The sequence below is a fragment of the Carettochelys insculpta genome, chromosome 2 (assembly GCF_033958435.1).
Source record: "Carettochelys insculpta isolate YL-2023 chromosome 2, ASM3395843v1, whole genome shotgun sequence".
NCBI classification, from domain to species: Eukaryota; Metazoa; Chordata; order Testudines; family Carettochelyidae; genus Carettochelys; species Carettochelys insculpta.
In genome coordinates, this window is record NC_134138.1 from 135,364,701 (window position 1) to 135,380,181 (window position 15,481).

Consider the following 15,481-nt stretch of genomic DNA (forward strand, 5'->3'; position numbering starts at 1 on the left):
TTACATCATGGAGCATGCCTACGCTGCTGGATCAGAAGACTTTAATTGTAAGGTCAGAGAGGAGATATGCTTCAGTAGAATGACACTCTTGTTGTAGAAAAGGACATGTTACTACGGGTGCTGGTGGGTCAGAGCCAAATAGGAGGCTGAAGAAAGAGAGATAGTCATACTATAGGAATCCTCATGACCCAAGCATCTCCAAACAAAAACTCTGGGAGACTCTAATAAGGTCTAGCTTCTCTTCTCTGCCCTTGTCATTCTTTTTTGATTGTCACTGGAATTTTAAGTACTTCAATATCGTACACACATTTCTGAGACTTCAGTTCAGTTGGCCAGGACCAAGAAACCTATAAATATCTATGGAAATGCTTTTTTTTTTCTGTAATGAATTAGGTATCATTCATTAGGTAGTCAGTTAACTAGAGCAGGAATAAATGTTGAAAGACTCTACACTAGAATACTGCACTTTCCTTTCCAAACCTAATTTATTAATTAAATCCTGATGAAAACTCATATATAAACCCCTTTCCAATGTCTGCAGGTTTTGCAGTAGTTGTTTTTTCACCATGATAGAGGGTTACTTTAATTTAAGCTTCTAGTGTATGTTAACCGACTTATATGTAGTAGGTATAACCTCTAGGGTTTATCACTCAGTCTAACATTATCTACATTTACTAAAAATAGTTTTCTTAGTCACTCTTTGTATGAATAATCACTCTAGATTTCCAGCTGCAGTTATTATCTATTTTACTTCACATCTTCTGAGCTATAGTTAAATACAATGAATTAATTCTATCTAGCTCAAATTAATTCTTTTACATAAAGACTTGGCCAGGCTAGAGAAGAAACAAGGTTGAGGGCAACACACACACTTTGCTGTATTGTGTTAAGAAAAAGCAGCTTTCCCCCTGCTAACTCGGAGGCTTGAGCTAGATCCACATTCCACATGAACCAAGAGATTGCAATTAATGTCTCTGTTTTTCTGTTGCTAATTAGGCTTTATAGCAACCATTTAGCAGCATAAATACATCAAAATTATAACAAAAATGTCCTCATGATGCACATAAATTTTGTTCCTTTCCTGCTGTATCATCTTTGTTCATGACATCCTGAGGAAAAAAAAAAGCATTTAATACCCAGGGCTACTTAATCTGAAAGATCATTCCCTCACTGAGTGCTTTTAGGACAGGAATTTACCTTCCAAAGGCTCTACAATTTTTGGCTTATAATGTTAAGCTTCTGGGTGTGTGTGTGTGTGTGTGTGTGTGTGTGTTTTGTTTGTTTGTCTGTTTGTTTTACCACAGTGGAAAATATTCAGTCAGCAGTATCTGCACACAAATGAAAATTCTAGTTTTATTAATGAAGCATCATAAAAATGCTACCATACATTTTTTCCTATTGTGGCAACTATTGCATTTTTTTCTGTTCTTTTTTCCCTCTCTCACATGTGGTTTCCCTGGGTAATGGAGATGATATGCTTTCCTTGGCTAGTAACCTCCCACGGCAGTCAGCTTCCCTAATGTCATTAATGCAAAACATTTCAATATAATTCCCTCAGACTCTGAATCTTTTTCTTAGTGTGTTAAAAAGGAACAAATAACAATATAACAGGACACAATATCTGAAAAATATGTAAATGTATCATACAACAAGGGACTATATGTTTACTTCAAATCTTTTTAATCATAGATTCATGAAACACTAATCTTTTGAGAAGAAAACAAAAGAACATCCTTATTTTACCTAAAGCTGGTACCACGTACTGAAAATCAGTCTCTTCAATTTTCAACACAAAAAGCTGAAATATATTATTTCCTCTTATTTATATTCACACGATAACGTCAAGAAACATTTCTCTACCGAAAAACAGCAAGAAGTCCTGTGGCACTTTATACAGTAACAGATATTTTGGAGCATAAGCTTTCATGGGCAAAGACCCACGATGAAGCGGGTCTTTGCTCCTGAAAGCTTTTGCTGCAAAATATCTGTTAGTTTATAAGGTGCCACAGGACTTCTTGTTGTTTTTGAAGATACAGACTAACATGGCTACCTCTGTGATGTTTCTCTAACAATAGAGCAAAGAAGAAAGGTGAAAAAATGAGCTCCCTTTTATTCTCCAGTCCTACAATGTGCTTTGCTCAGAGGGAATCTGTACACCCTGACAGATGCCAATTGTGGTGCTCGGTGGATGCATTGGGCTGCCCTTTTGGATTTAGGTTATAAGCTTTTTAGAGTAGGACCCTGTTTTTCTTCATGTGATGCAGTACCTAGCACAATGGGGCTTTGGTACTGAATGAGTACTGCTGCAAAATATGAGTCCTGAGAGGTTGCACGTATTTGGAATTTAATATAGGCACTGAAGCAGAAGTCCCTGAGCTGATCCTCAGATTAAAATAGTCTTTTTAAGGAATGGATGATAATTTTGGTTGCACCTTTTTTTTTAAAAACATTTATAGCAACCATTCAAAAGTGCATAGAAATGTGGAATTCTAGAAGTGGTCATGCAGGTGAGGAATGGTTTCATTCAATAAACATTGTTTATGGCCAGATAGGCAATATAATTTGGCATAAATTTTGTTTCAGTGATGCTACAGGAAAAAGAAAATGGCAGAAAATGGAGCAGAATTCAGGCAGAGTAAAACATACAGAAGTTATCTGAAAGAGGGATAAAAAAATTAGATTAATTATTTTTAAATGATTCCTAACTAAAGCTAAAATATATGAAATGCATTATTGTTTTCAAAGAGTGAGGGCTGTAAGTTTCAAGACGGGACACTTCTTTGGCAAATAATCTCTCTTTTCCCCATTTTAAGTGAAAATTTCAGCATAACCATCATAAAGGAGCCCCTATATCATGCCCATAATGCCACATTTGGGACAAGCCGTTTTTATCAGTTTGTCTCTCTAGAGTGGAGTGGGCACCAATAGTGGGACTCATCAAGCTGTGTGGAAAATAATATGGTGTTCCTTGACTTTGTTTGAGGTCCCAGAGATTTTCCCATTTCACAAATGAGAGAGAGTCTCAGACCAGAACTGTCACTGCCTCAGGAGTTAAGATATTTAGCTAGTGTGTTGGAAACTCAGGATCAAGTTCTGATTTGTCAAAATTTTCTGTTTCCAGATTTGAAGAAGTGGGTATGTCCCATGAAAACTCATCACCTAATACATTATTTTGCTAGTCTTTAAAGTGCTATAGGACTGTTTTTTTGTTTTGTTAAAAATTTTTGAGTGAGCCCTCAACAGTAGCATTTTTATGCTATATAAGTCTACAAATTGCCTAGGGTGAAATTCCCATTAAAGCAGATGACAACATTTCTCCAGGCTTTGGTGGGGTAAGGCTTTCATTCCTACTTTTGAATCTTAAAAGCAGTTTGTGACAATTGAGTTTCTAACGTTTCATTCAGGTCTAATGTGCATATATATTAGAGATGAGCCCAAATTAAAACCCCTCCTGGTTTGGGGAGCTTTTAGATCTAGACCTGGATGTCATGGGTTGCCTTAGTCTGCAAAAATGACCCCAACCTTTGCGAAAATTTGAATCCAGATTTTTGCAGCTCATTACATACTCTATTATATGCTGCCCAAAATAATGCCACCTTTTGTTTAAAGGGATTTTGTAAAATCATTTGCATGCCATGTTCTGATCCATTATAATTCAGTGAAGATGTTACTCACTGAATGTATTTTTGAAGCTTGGAAATTAACATGTTGGAAATTGTTCATTTTCTGAAGATGACCTCCCTTAGTATCAGTTTTAGATAGCCTTGCAGTATGCATTTGTAATGCACTGATGCTCCTAGTAAACATGTTAGTCATTTCCTCCTTTTAATCCTTATCTTTTTTGACCGATTTTATTTACTGCAAACATGTTGCCCACACTGTGCCATTGGCTTCTGTGCCAACACTCTGAAGTCTCAAACTGCTAGTATCTGAACATGAAATGTTTTTCACAGATAAAGGCCCAGAGAGACCTTGCAGAATGAGGCTGTGATTTCAAATAAAGCTCTGCCAAAATAATTACAATAAATGCAGAAAAATCTTAAAATAAAAATTCGCCAGAGTGGACAAGCACTGGGCTCTGGGAGCTGAGGTTTAAATATGGCAGAAGTCACAAGTGAATTGAATTAAGTTAGCACCGATTGTTATGGGTCCTTTATCAGAATCCACATACGATCAAGCACAATCTGGGCATTGGAAAAGCAGTTCTGGAATATTAAGGGTCTTGGCAGATAGGATTGAACCGTGTGTAGAAGCATACATTTGCGGTGTTATCAGTCTCTCACTTTCATAAGTGCTAAAATGCCCCAAAACCACCTTACAAAAGCATTTCTAACTGCCAACTACTAGCTGTGCAATGTGACTATTTTAAAAATGTCGTCTGAAATGATGATTGACCTTTATCTAACAGAAAGGCAGTAAAGGTTGCACCTTTGTTATGTGGCACCCTTAGGGCCTAACCAGTCTTGAAAGAGGGAATTTGACAGACAAATTGAGGACATCTGACTCTGGTTCCCCCTACCTAGCTGCTGCCTCCAGCCTGATACCTCTCCTTGTTGCTGCCTTTAAGCCCCACTGGTCTCCTACCTCTGATGCGCCCACCTCCAGCTGCAGAAGACCCCTTACTTATGGCTGGCCCCTGGCCCCTGGCCCCTGGCCCCTGGCAAGCTCATGCAGCCAGCCCTGATCACAGATGTGGCCAGGCTACTGGCCACAGCCCAAGCTTCTGGCTGCTGACCCCAAGGACTCAAGTCCTCAGCCTCCCCTGAACAGGGTCACCAGATCTCCTGTCAATGGGCTCTCACCTGACAGGGCTCCCAGCTGTCAACTCTCCTCCTAACATCCTCCCAACTGGGGCTCTCTGGTCGAGTAACATCCATCCTGCCGGGCCATGGATGTTGCTGCACCAAAGAATTCCAGGTTTTGGACATGCAACCTGTATGTAAGATTAATAAGATCTTCAGGTGGACTGTATATTATAGCACAATATTTGCAAGCAAGTTTGTTTTGAGTCTCTTGGAGAGGTATGCTTTCACCTCTGCACAGAACTAGCAAATAGCTAAATGTATTCCAAATCCTATTTTAAGGTCTTAGACAATATGTAAGGTATGTTTTTTGCTGCACAAAAGTGAATTTCTCTTCAAATGCCTCCTCCTCCACAACAACTCTGGGCTCAGTGCCTATTGCATCTGAGGCCTATATACCTGGAGAGAGATATGCATCTCATAGATCTGGAAGGGACCTCAGGAGGTCATCTAGTCCAGTCCCCTGCCTGCTTGGCAGGACCAAGCACCACCCCCCCTCCTTTTTTTTTTCAACTTATTTGCCCCAGATCCATAAATGCCCCCCTTAAGGGCTGAACACACTTTCTTAAGTTTAGCAGGCCAATGCATAAATCACTGAACTATCCCTCCTGCCTCCTGCCCTTTTTCCTTCCATCTTTTCTCTGTCCAGTGCAGAGTGACTTAGTTTCTGCAGACCAGCTCTGCCCCATCTACCCATTCTCTGTGGCATCTGCCTCCCCTATTCGAGCCATCCATTACACTGAACAGCAGGGTTTTGACTTTTCATTTGTTGTTCAGTCTGCAGATGTGCACAAATAGCTGTAACTTCCATTGTATAACCTTCCACAGTAGGTTCTCTTTTGGCTGTATCTTTCCATATAATTCCTCATTGGTGACCTTCTGTAACCTTCCTATTCTCAGCATCTTTCTATAACAACTCTTCTAGAAAGCAATATCCTTCTCTTTGAACCTTTCGTTATCACCCATGTTGCACATCCGTACAACATGTTGCTGAATGCATGCATTTTCAAGACTCTTAGCTTCATTCCTTAGCTAATTGCTTTGATTTTCCAGAGCTTATCCATTTCCTTCAAAGTCTTTCTTGCTTTCACTATTCTAGTTGCTATTTCCTTCTTATAGTCTAGATGATATGTTATGTTGCTCCCAGATACATGAACTTCTCTACTTTCTCTAGTTCGATAACATCTACACTGATCTTCCTTCCTGTTTCCTTATAACCTACCCCTAATTATTTTTTAAGGAACATAAAATCCTGTTTTGCGCCCTACTGCAGAAAAGTATGTAGATACATTTTTTCTTTTTTCACCTCTGATTTTTTTTTCTGGATTCCTGTTAAATATGGATTCAGAGCATTTCCATAATTTTACTTCCAGCAACTTTGTGTCCAATTTTTATTTATTTTTTTTCAGAAAATGTCATGATGTTTTTCTTCATCAAAACAAACAAATGAGGAAATAAACCAAAAAAACTAAAAACAACACCGCCCCTGCAATAAAAGATAAACCCCACTTTGCATTGTGGGTCCAATTTTAGATTATTTAGTTCCCCTGAAATTAACACTGGGAAAATCAAAGTCTTTTTTCAATTTTTTTTTTTTTTATTTTGTGCCAAAATTAAATAGTACATTTTCATTTCTGTTGTGAATATTTTACAAAGTTCTAGGTAGCAGCAGTCCTGAAATAGTATTTTCAGCATTGGTACGACTTCTTATAATACTACTTTATATCGAGGGATGCAACCATCTAGCAGAATATCTTGCACAATGACAAAGGAAACACTAGAAGATTTTTCAAAATTGATCATATGTATGCTATATTAGTTAGCACAGTCCTTAAAAGATTTTTACTTTTATCCAGCTGATTATTAAGTAAACTAATGGATTTCTTGTATACTAATCAAATTTTCTTTGTGTGTTTTAGGAACTTATTATAAAATAGCTACAAACATGTTGCTGAATGAAGTATTGAGTAAACTAAGTACACAAATGAACTATACAATACAGTGTGCAGTTTTCTTCTTGGTGTGACAGACATTATCAGTGAGTATTAATGAAGTATACAAAGAATTATTCTGGCTATAATTCTGATAATAATTATATTTCACTGTCTCTGCAGTGTCCATTTTGCAGCTTTTGGTTGCAGTAGTGGTGCAAACTATGTAAGGGTCCTTGCTTGGTCAAAGCTGACAGTCACAAACTCACTGGAAATTTTGAATAAGCAGGTCTGGAAGATTTCATTTGGCCTCGTGGTATCCAAAGCATAACAAAGTTGCTGCCCACCAACATGATCTTCATGCTAGTTTGATAATATGAACCCAGTAAAACTTAAGCCTGACATTATGCCCTGAGAGTTCCCAAACTTGGTCTTTGTCTGGAACATGATAAGGTTTGGATTCCAGATGTTATTAAGAATGCTCCTTTACCACGTTTGGAATAGTGAGTCCAGGAGCCAACCACAAGCTTGCTTCAACCAGTCTTAGTTTCGTGACAGAACGGAGAGAAGGAATCTTTCAGGTAAGGCCTGAAAAATAATAACCAGAATTCTAAATTGACTTTTTACAAGCCAATAGGTGACTAACACAGAGTGTTTTTACCCTCAGGCTGTGTCTAGGTTGTAGACTTCTGTTCAGAGCCTGGGGGTCTCCTGACAGAAGTCTGCAGCTCCAGGAGCCTTCTGCAGACATCCCAGTCGTCCTTGGTCCACAAGGAAGAAAGGATGTGTTGGTATGGTGGTGTTTTTCCAACATTTTCAAAATGTCAGGAAAGCCTCTCCTGACAGAACTGTCACCAGGAGATATGCAAATACACTATGCAATTTGAGTATCTTTTGCTTCCAGATTTCTTCAGTCTAGAAATAGCCTCAGTTTGGTTAATGGTTATGGAGTTATGTGCTTTTAAGTTTCCAACTTTTTCTCTGTAAGTGCAGTCCTTCAAGATGTTAGGCTTTTTCACTCACTTGTCCTGAGATAGAATTCTACAATTCTTCCATTCCTAATGCAAGGTACACCTCCCTTACTACTGTGATTGCTCAGCCCATCCAACTGGGCTTTGTACCTGCATGTCTTCCCTTCAAGATCTGTGACTAGAGGTTAATACAGTAACCAGATAATTTTCTTAAAAGGAAGCATTGCTTAATCATTGCTGGAGGAACACAGCACATGCCAAGAAAGCTTAGGAAGATCTAATTGCCTCAAGTCTAACATGTCAGCACATTCTATGGCAATAGCCAAACAACTGCCTTACCTACTGGCATTGGAACTAATTTTAGGTTGGAGGTGCAGAGTTGCACACACCCCTAAACCTGTTCACATCCCTCACTGCATGAGGATGGGTCACACCTGGAATTGCAAATTCTCTCAACTGGATACCATTGCAGCAAAAGGCATCCAGTCCATCCGGTTTGGGAGAGTTGGCAACCTAGCCACAGCTGGAGGTGGCTGCAGAACCCCAAGCCAGTGGCAGGACTTAAAGCAGCAGCACAGCCTCCATGACTGGTTCCTGGACCCCACATAATGTGGGCTGCAGAGCCACAGGTGATGCTGAAGCTTGCAGAGCCAATGGGATCTTGGCAAGTCTGCCTGGAGGCCAGGACACAGTGCTGTTGGAGCCAGTAGGTGAGTGTTGGGAAACTGGTTAGAAAACCTGAAGTTCTGGAGCACCCTTTGAACTCCTGTTTCCCATGCTTATGGCCTCAGGCTCCTTCTGGAGCATGATTTGTTGATCACTTTGTGTCCTGATCGGTTGTTTTGCCAATACGAGAAATTAAGTACTGAAAGTAGAATCCTTGGAGTTTAGTTGTTCACACTTTGTTTCTTAATGACCACTACAATGTGTTTTGAGAGGTTACTAACCTACAGACATTGTTTTTCCCCTCTGTGGGTCTCCATGGGTATATTCGTATAGCAAGTGGTAGCGCATAACAGTGAGTCTCCAAGCCTTGGGTGACAGTTTAATTGTGCTGCCATATTGAAAATAACCAGGTAAACAGTTTGCCTCAGGCTGGCTCTCACACTGTGAAACCTATACCCCTCCCTTGGCTTCAGAGCCCAGGTTACACGATCTGCTCATCTATTTGTAGCACATTAGCACAAATTCAGGTCTTCCAGCCTGGGCTTGGACACTTGCTACTGTGTTGTGTAGATGTACTCCAGCCTTGCTATTGAACTAAATCAGCCTTTTAATATGGCAAATAGTCCAATAAAGCATTGCAGCTCTGCATGAACCATACCTATAATAGTAACAGAGAGGGAGCCGTGCTAGTCTATATACTATCAAAACAAAAGGTATTTTATACCTATAATAGTGTCTGATGCAGAAATATTAAGTTAATACAGATCAGTCAAAAGTCCTGCACAGCTTGTAACATACATCAGCTCCTGTGGCAGACTATACTGGTAGCTTCAATGGTAGCTTTATTGCAGTGATCCAGATGGAAAGTGACAAAAAGCATGAACAAATATGGCATTATTAAAGCTTTCCAAAAGGAAATTATGAAGGAAGTTGGTTTATAAGCCAGAAAAATAATGACTTCTTAAAAAAGTCAAACTCAATTCCTTTTCAGGATGTTTGAAATTGACTCAATTATTTTCTAAAATATCTCATGCCAATTTTTTAAAACCAGTGTTTTCACTGAATGTGTTTGATTTTTTTCTCTAAATTATTTACTGAAAATTACATTTTATTTCTGAATCCAGGCTGTTGAAAATTTTCAAAATGACTGATTATATTTCAATTAATCTACTTAAAACACTGCAAAAAATTATAGAAGCCAATGCCTACAGATTTTCATAAAAGACACTTTTTAATATTTACCTATTAATGACATCCTCTTCTAGTTTATTGCATTGGAGGATTGGTTATTCATGTTTAATTTGCATATTTTTATTAACTCATCTTTTACACAAACAGTGAAACAGTAATAGCCAATGTATCCTACCAATACGAATAGCTATCCTTAGGAGAAAAAAACTCATACAACAATGGGGCAAAGTTGTAAGTCCCCTTCCCTAGAAGTATAAACATATAATTTTTCTGTCTCCTCTCTCTTTTAAAAGATTTGTTGATGGTATATATGTATCCCTTTCTTCCTCCTATACTCTAGAATTACAGCTTTCAGCAATAAAGTCATAGGCCCAAATATTATCTTAAAAATAACACCTACATTTAGATTAATGTGTAGTTCCTACTTTATGGTTATGGAAGATGTGGCTTTAAGCTAACTATTGCCAACCCTGTAGTGAGAAAACTGAGAAACTAGTGTGAACAGACAGATCCCATGTTCTTTCTCAGAGAACGTGAGTGACCTCCTACTCTCAAGTATTGCACTTCAAGTGCCTCCTGCAATATATACTGATTGAGACCTACAATTGGAGGATCAATAATGCTACATGTTCAATGAAATGGCACGAGTTGGAGGTGTAAAGGATCTATCTACTAACTAGCAGTTCTTGGAGGGATTGGGCCTGCTGCCAGGATGTGACTAAAATAGGGTTCCTCTTGAATGAAGGAAACCCTAATGATGTATCACTGATGCATTGGCTTTTTGCCCTTCTGAATCCTTGATCAGAGGAGTTTTGGTATATATAAGAATAAGCAAAATAGGACTTGTTACTCTTCATGGAGGAAGAAAAAAGATAGCATTTATGCATTCATGAAGGTTGGATCTTGATTGTGGAGGTTGTAGGATGTTCCCTTGAGAATAGTGAGGGTGGTAATTCTTGTGAGTTTCCAAGTGTCAGGAGCTGGACACTATAGGGTATTTGAGGAGTTCCAGGACTCAGATGCATACATGTTAACCTGCAAGGCAAAGCAGGGGCTAACTGTGCCCTGAGGAGATTTGGTGACTAACAGAAAGCTGATGTTAGGGTCTGGGGCCAAGTTTAGCCCTTTAGCACCAGCAATTGTCTCTCTTGGGCTACGTCTACACTAGCCCCAAACTTCGAAATGGCCATGCAAATGGGCATTTCGAAGTTTACTAATGAAGCGCTGAAATGCATATTCAGCGCTTCATTAGCATGCGGGCGGCCGCGGCACTTCGAAATTGACGCGCCTCGCTGCCGCGCGGCTCGTCCCAACAGGGCTCCTTTTCGAAAGGACCCCTCCTACTTCGAAGTCCCCTTATTCCCATGAGCTCATTTTACAAGGAAGCATGCCTACTGCAAAACAGGTATTTAGGAACAGGGAATAAGGGTTCTTTCAAAATAAGCTGTACTGCACCAACAGCTCTCATCTGAAACAGGTTCTATTGTGTCTGGATGCTGTATTTTGAAATAGCTGAGCACTGTGATGATATGCATGTTGTGTGTAGATGTGCTATTCCAAAATATGGTATTCCAGAAAATCTATTCTGGAACAGTTTATTTTAAAAAAATGCTGCTGTGTAGACTTTGCCTCACAGTGCCTGACTGCTGCCACAACCCCTTGAAATTATATACAGCCAGGCGTAATTTACAGCAGGTGAAGTATTTCTGTAAATAGTGCTAAGGGCATAACTACCACTGCAGGATTTGACCTGTTCAGACCTGCACTGGAAGACTTGAGAATTTGCCCTTATGACCTTATATAATGAAACACAGGAGGACCCATATTTATGACAAATGGAAGACCTTGGGCAACTGGAAACTTCAAAACACTATTATAGGTCTGGGTATTGTAGGTCCCTGACAAAATTTTGTATCTGTAAATGGTATTTGTATTGTTGTAAATACTGAAGATTTTGGGATAGATACACAACTCCGAGGACCTTGGGGGTAAATTGCATACATGCTGGTTCAGACCAGCTTCAACAGCCACTGAGACAAAAAAAGAGCTTGTGGCCTAAAGGTCCAGCCTGAACTGGATAATAGCTCCTTCATTTTGACCCCAAAAGTAGCCTGGGTTGTAACCAATAGGGCAAAACTCAGCTGAAAGAATATGAACAACTAGAACATGCCACCATCTCCATGTGGAAAGAGGGTGACTTCTGCTATCCTCTGCATGTGTTTAGACTGCTTATTGTATGTTTTCACTGCAAAGCATCTGTCCTAAGATAAATGTACAGTACTTTGTGAAAAATAGGTACAGTACTTTGTGAAAAATAGCTGGTCACAGGTAGACATTGTCATAACCACAGTGAGAGAGCAGATCGTTATTTGCTGGACTGCAGGCTGTGCTGCTGGGATAATAAATTACAGGGGTCTGAAAGACTAAATCCCTTGTCTGGAGAAAGAGATACATGGGCCCCTGTCAACAGAGATGTGACATCTAGAGTCCTGAGATACCAAGAAGCACTTTTGGTCATAGCATGATTTGATTAACCTTGAAACTGTGCCACTTGTCTTAACAGAAATATACTGTTTTCATGCTGTGTTATTTTTGTGGTGCATCCCTGATTCTGAGTCACCTTCTCACCCTCACACACACAAACATACACCCTTCAGCCCCCAAGAGAGACAATTGCTGGTGCTAAAGGGCTAAACTTGGCACCAGACCCTAACATCAGCTTTCTATTAGTCACCAAATCTCCTCAGGGCACAGCTAGCCCCTGTTTTGGGGGGGAACTATATACAACAGAGATCCTGGGGTGGCACTGGGCGAAGAACAGAACTTAGAGGAGGGTGATGGGGTGGGAAGGGATCGCTCATCCACTGGGATGTAGGGCTAGGAGCCACAGCAGACATGGGAGCCCCTCTGCCCTGGGTCTGGGGTTCCCATGAGCGCTGAGATGGGGCTGGGAAAACAGGAAGGTAGGGTTTTTGTCCTATTTTGCTTATTCTTATATACCCCGAAACTCTTTTTTTTGTGTTTTTGTCCAAAGAGTCTAGATGTTTCCTGAGTTTCTGCCTCAAAGGGAACTTCCCTTTCTCCTGATTATTCTGTGTGTGTTGACTTACAATGCTTAAATTACACATGATGGACAGCTATCTTTGGTGAGGAAGAAACCTGTTCGCCTGCCCTGTATGGGACACACAGTGGTTCCCACCCTGGGCTCCCTGTAACGCTGGTAGTCTGTGAGCGTATTGCAGAGTGTCCGTGAAAAAAAAAACATACATAAAATGATCATAGAAGATAAATTTTAAATTAATTGCAAAGTTACAATCAATTATTATTTTATATTAAATATTTTCCAATAATGTTATGAATTTCTGTCAGAAAATGTATGTTGTGGTTTCCTTTTTCATTTAATAAAGTGTACATAGTGGCTAAAATTGGTTTTGTTGGGTGTCCATAAATTGTCTGGGGGAACTTGAGGGTCCACAAATGGTTTGAGAGGGGTGCACAAGTGAAAAAGTTGGGAACCACTGAACTTAGGACATTCACACAGCTTCTTAAATATCATCCTTGCATACACCTCACAACTATTACAGAGATCAACATATTATACTTTTAGGTATCATAAGATTTCAGGTCTGGTGGATGTTGCTTTTAGAGAGAAGTGAATCCTTTGACATCTGGTATTCACAGGTTCATTAAGGTCACATGTGCATGTGTCACTAAAGTAGGTGATGTAATATGAAAATGAAGAACAACGAGTAATCCACATTACTGTTATATTTATTAACCCAAGATAGCCACATTTAATAAGTTCTGTAGCAGTAGGGACTGAGCACTATTGCATAACATACCAAGATTATTTTATTTGTGATATAAAATGACTGATATATGCAAATTTGTGGATTTTTTTTCCTTTTGCAGGTGCCTGTCCTCCTTTAGCACCATACACTGCTTTTTCCATCTCCTTTTTATTTTTGATTTCTCTTATTTTTAAGCATTTTTGTTCACTTTTCTGTCTCTTGTCTTTGCTGGTAATATTCTTCTTTAACTTTCGCAAAGCTTTTTGCCTTGCACCTTTCCTATTTTGTGTCCTTTATAGAGTGGCAAGTCTAAACATATATTCTGAGTGATACATCAGTATGAGTTCAAGAATCAAATAGATCTTTAAAAAAAAAAACAAAAAAACATTCAGTGTTTTCAGCTAGCTCTGCATCATCAGGTTTCTTAGTCTACCCATTTCACACAATTTAAATTTACAGTCTATTTTTATAACACAGGCTTCTCCCCCCACACCCATCAGGCTGTCATTTAGCTTGTTCCACATTTTTATTGTTGTTCCCCAGCTGCTTCCTGTGTTTTTCCCCACAGCCCCTCCCCATGGTTCCCCCCCAAAGTTCCCAACCTTATGGCCCTGCTTCTGCCAGCCTTCCCACCTACTGCCCAGGTGGCATTGGGGCAGTGAGATGGTGGCCAGTGGCACCCAGGGTGAGCCAGCCCCTACTTCCCTGCTGCCCCCCCTTGCCCCTTTTGAACCCTGCTGACCCTGAGCTTACCTTACCCCTCCCAATCCCCTACCTTCCTGTTTTCCCAGCCCCATCTCAGCGCTCATGGGAACCCCAGACCCAGGGCAGAGGGGCTCCCATGTCTGCTGTGGCTCCTAGCCCTACATCCCAGTGGATGAGCGATCCCTTCCCACCCCATCACCCTCCTCTAAGTTCTGTTCTTCGCCCAGTGCCACCCCACGATCTCTGTTGTATATAGTTTCCCCTCAATTCTCCACTGTAAATAACATCAAACTCTTTTTTATAACTTTACATATGACATTTATTAATGCTTAGTAAATAGTTTAAATTTCACCTCAGCTCCCCTGTCCCTCTTGTATAGTGGGGGAATGGTGAGGGGTGGGGATGAAGGAAGGGGTTTGTGGCGAGGGCTGGCTGGAGGAGGGTCACTGTGCGCCTCAGGCAAAGGCTAATGCAGGGTCTCTCTGACCGTCAACCCATCACTTTGTGCCTCATGGCACAGGGCAGTAAGCAGCTGCTCATATCTAGGCTGGACTTGGCAGCCCATCCCTGGTTTAAGGGCTCCTGTTTGCTCTCCACAATAGCAGCAGGCCACAACCATCACAGGCACATTCAGGAGGCTGATCTCCAACTTCGTCAGGAGGCAGGAAAACTGCTCTTTGAGGCTCCTGAATGCTTGCTCAATGGTGTTCAGCACGAGGCTCAGGTGTGCGTTAAAAAGGTCCTGAGATAGGTCCATACATCCTGTGTAGGGCCACTTGATCCATGGGTGCAGGGGGTATACAGCATCAGCCATGATGTGTGGGGGAGGGGAGAGTGAGGTCTCCCACTGGGAGGTCCTGCGTGGGGAGGGAGGTACCCTCCTGCATCCTGCGCTCCAGCCACAAGTTCCTGAACACCCAGGCATCATGGGCTCTGGCCAACCAGACAATGTACACATCCATGAACCAGCCCTTTGTGTTGACAAGGGCCTGGAGGACTGTGGAGTGATATCCCTTTCTGTTAATAAAAGTTTCCATGCTGTGGTCTGATGTGTGGCCCACGCCTGACTTACCTCCATCAGGATGGCCTCGATGGTGGCATTGCCCACCTCAAACTAGTGGCTAATGGTCTGGTGGCTGTCCGGTGTGGCCAGCTTCCAGATGACTATCACTCCCCTCTACTGCAGAGGAAGCGCAGGATGTATCCTGATGTCCTGGTGCTGGAGGGTTGGGGCAAGCCAGTGGCAGACCTACTGAAAGGTCTGCTTAGTCATACAGAATTTTGTAGCCATTGGTTGTCATCCCATTCCCCCAGCATGATGTGGCCCCACTATTCAGTGCTGGTAGGATAACCCCAGTGTCGTCGGATTGACAGGGTGAGGAGGTACAGACGTTATCCCTGACAGATGGGCTGCAGGAGGCAGC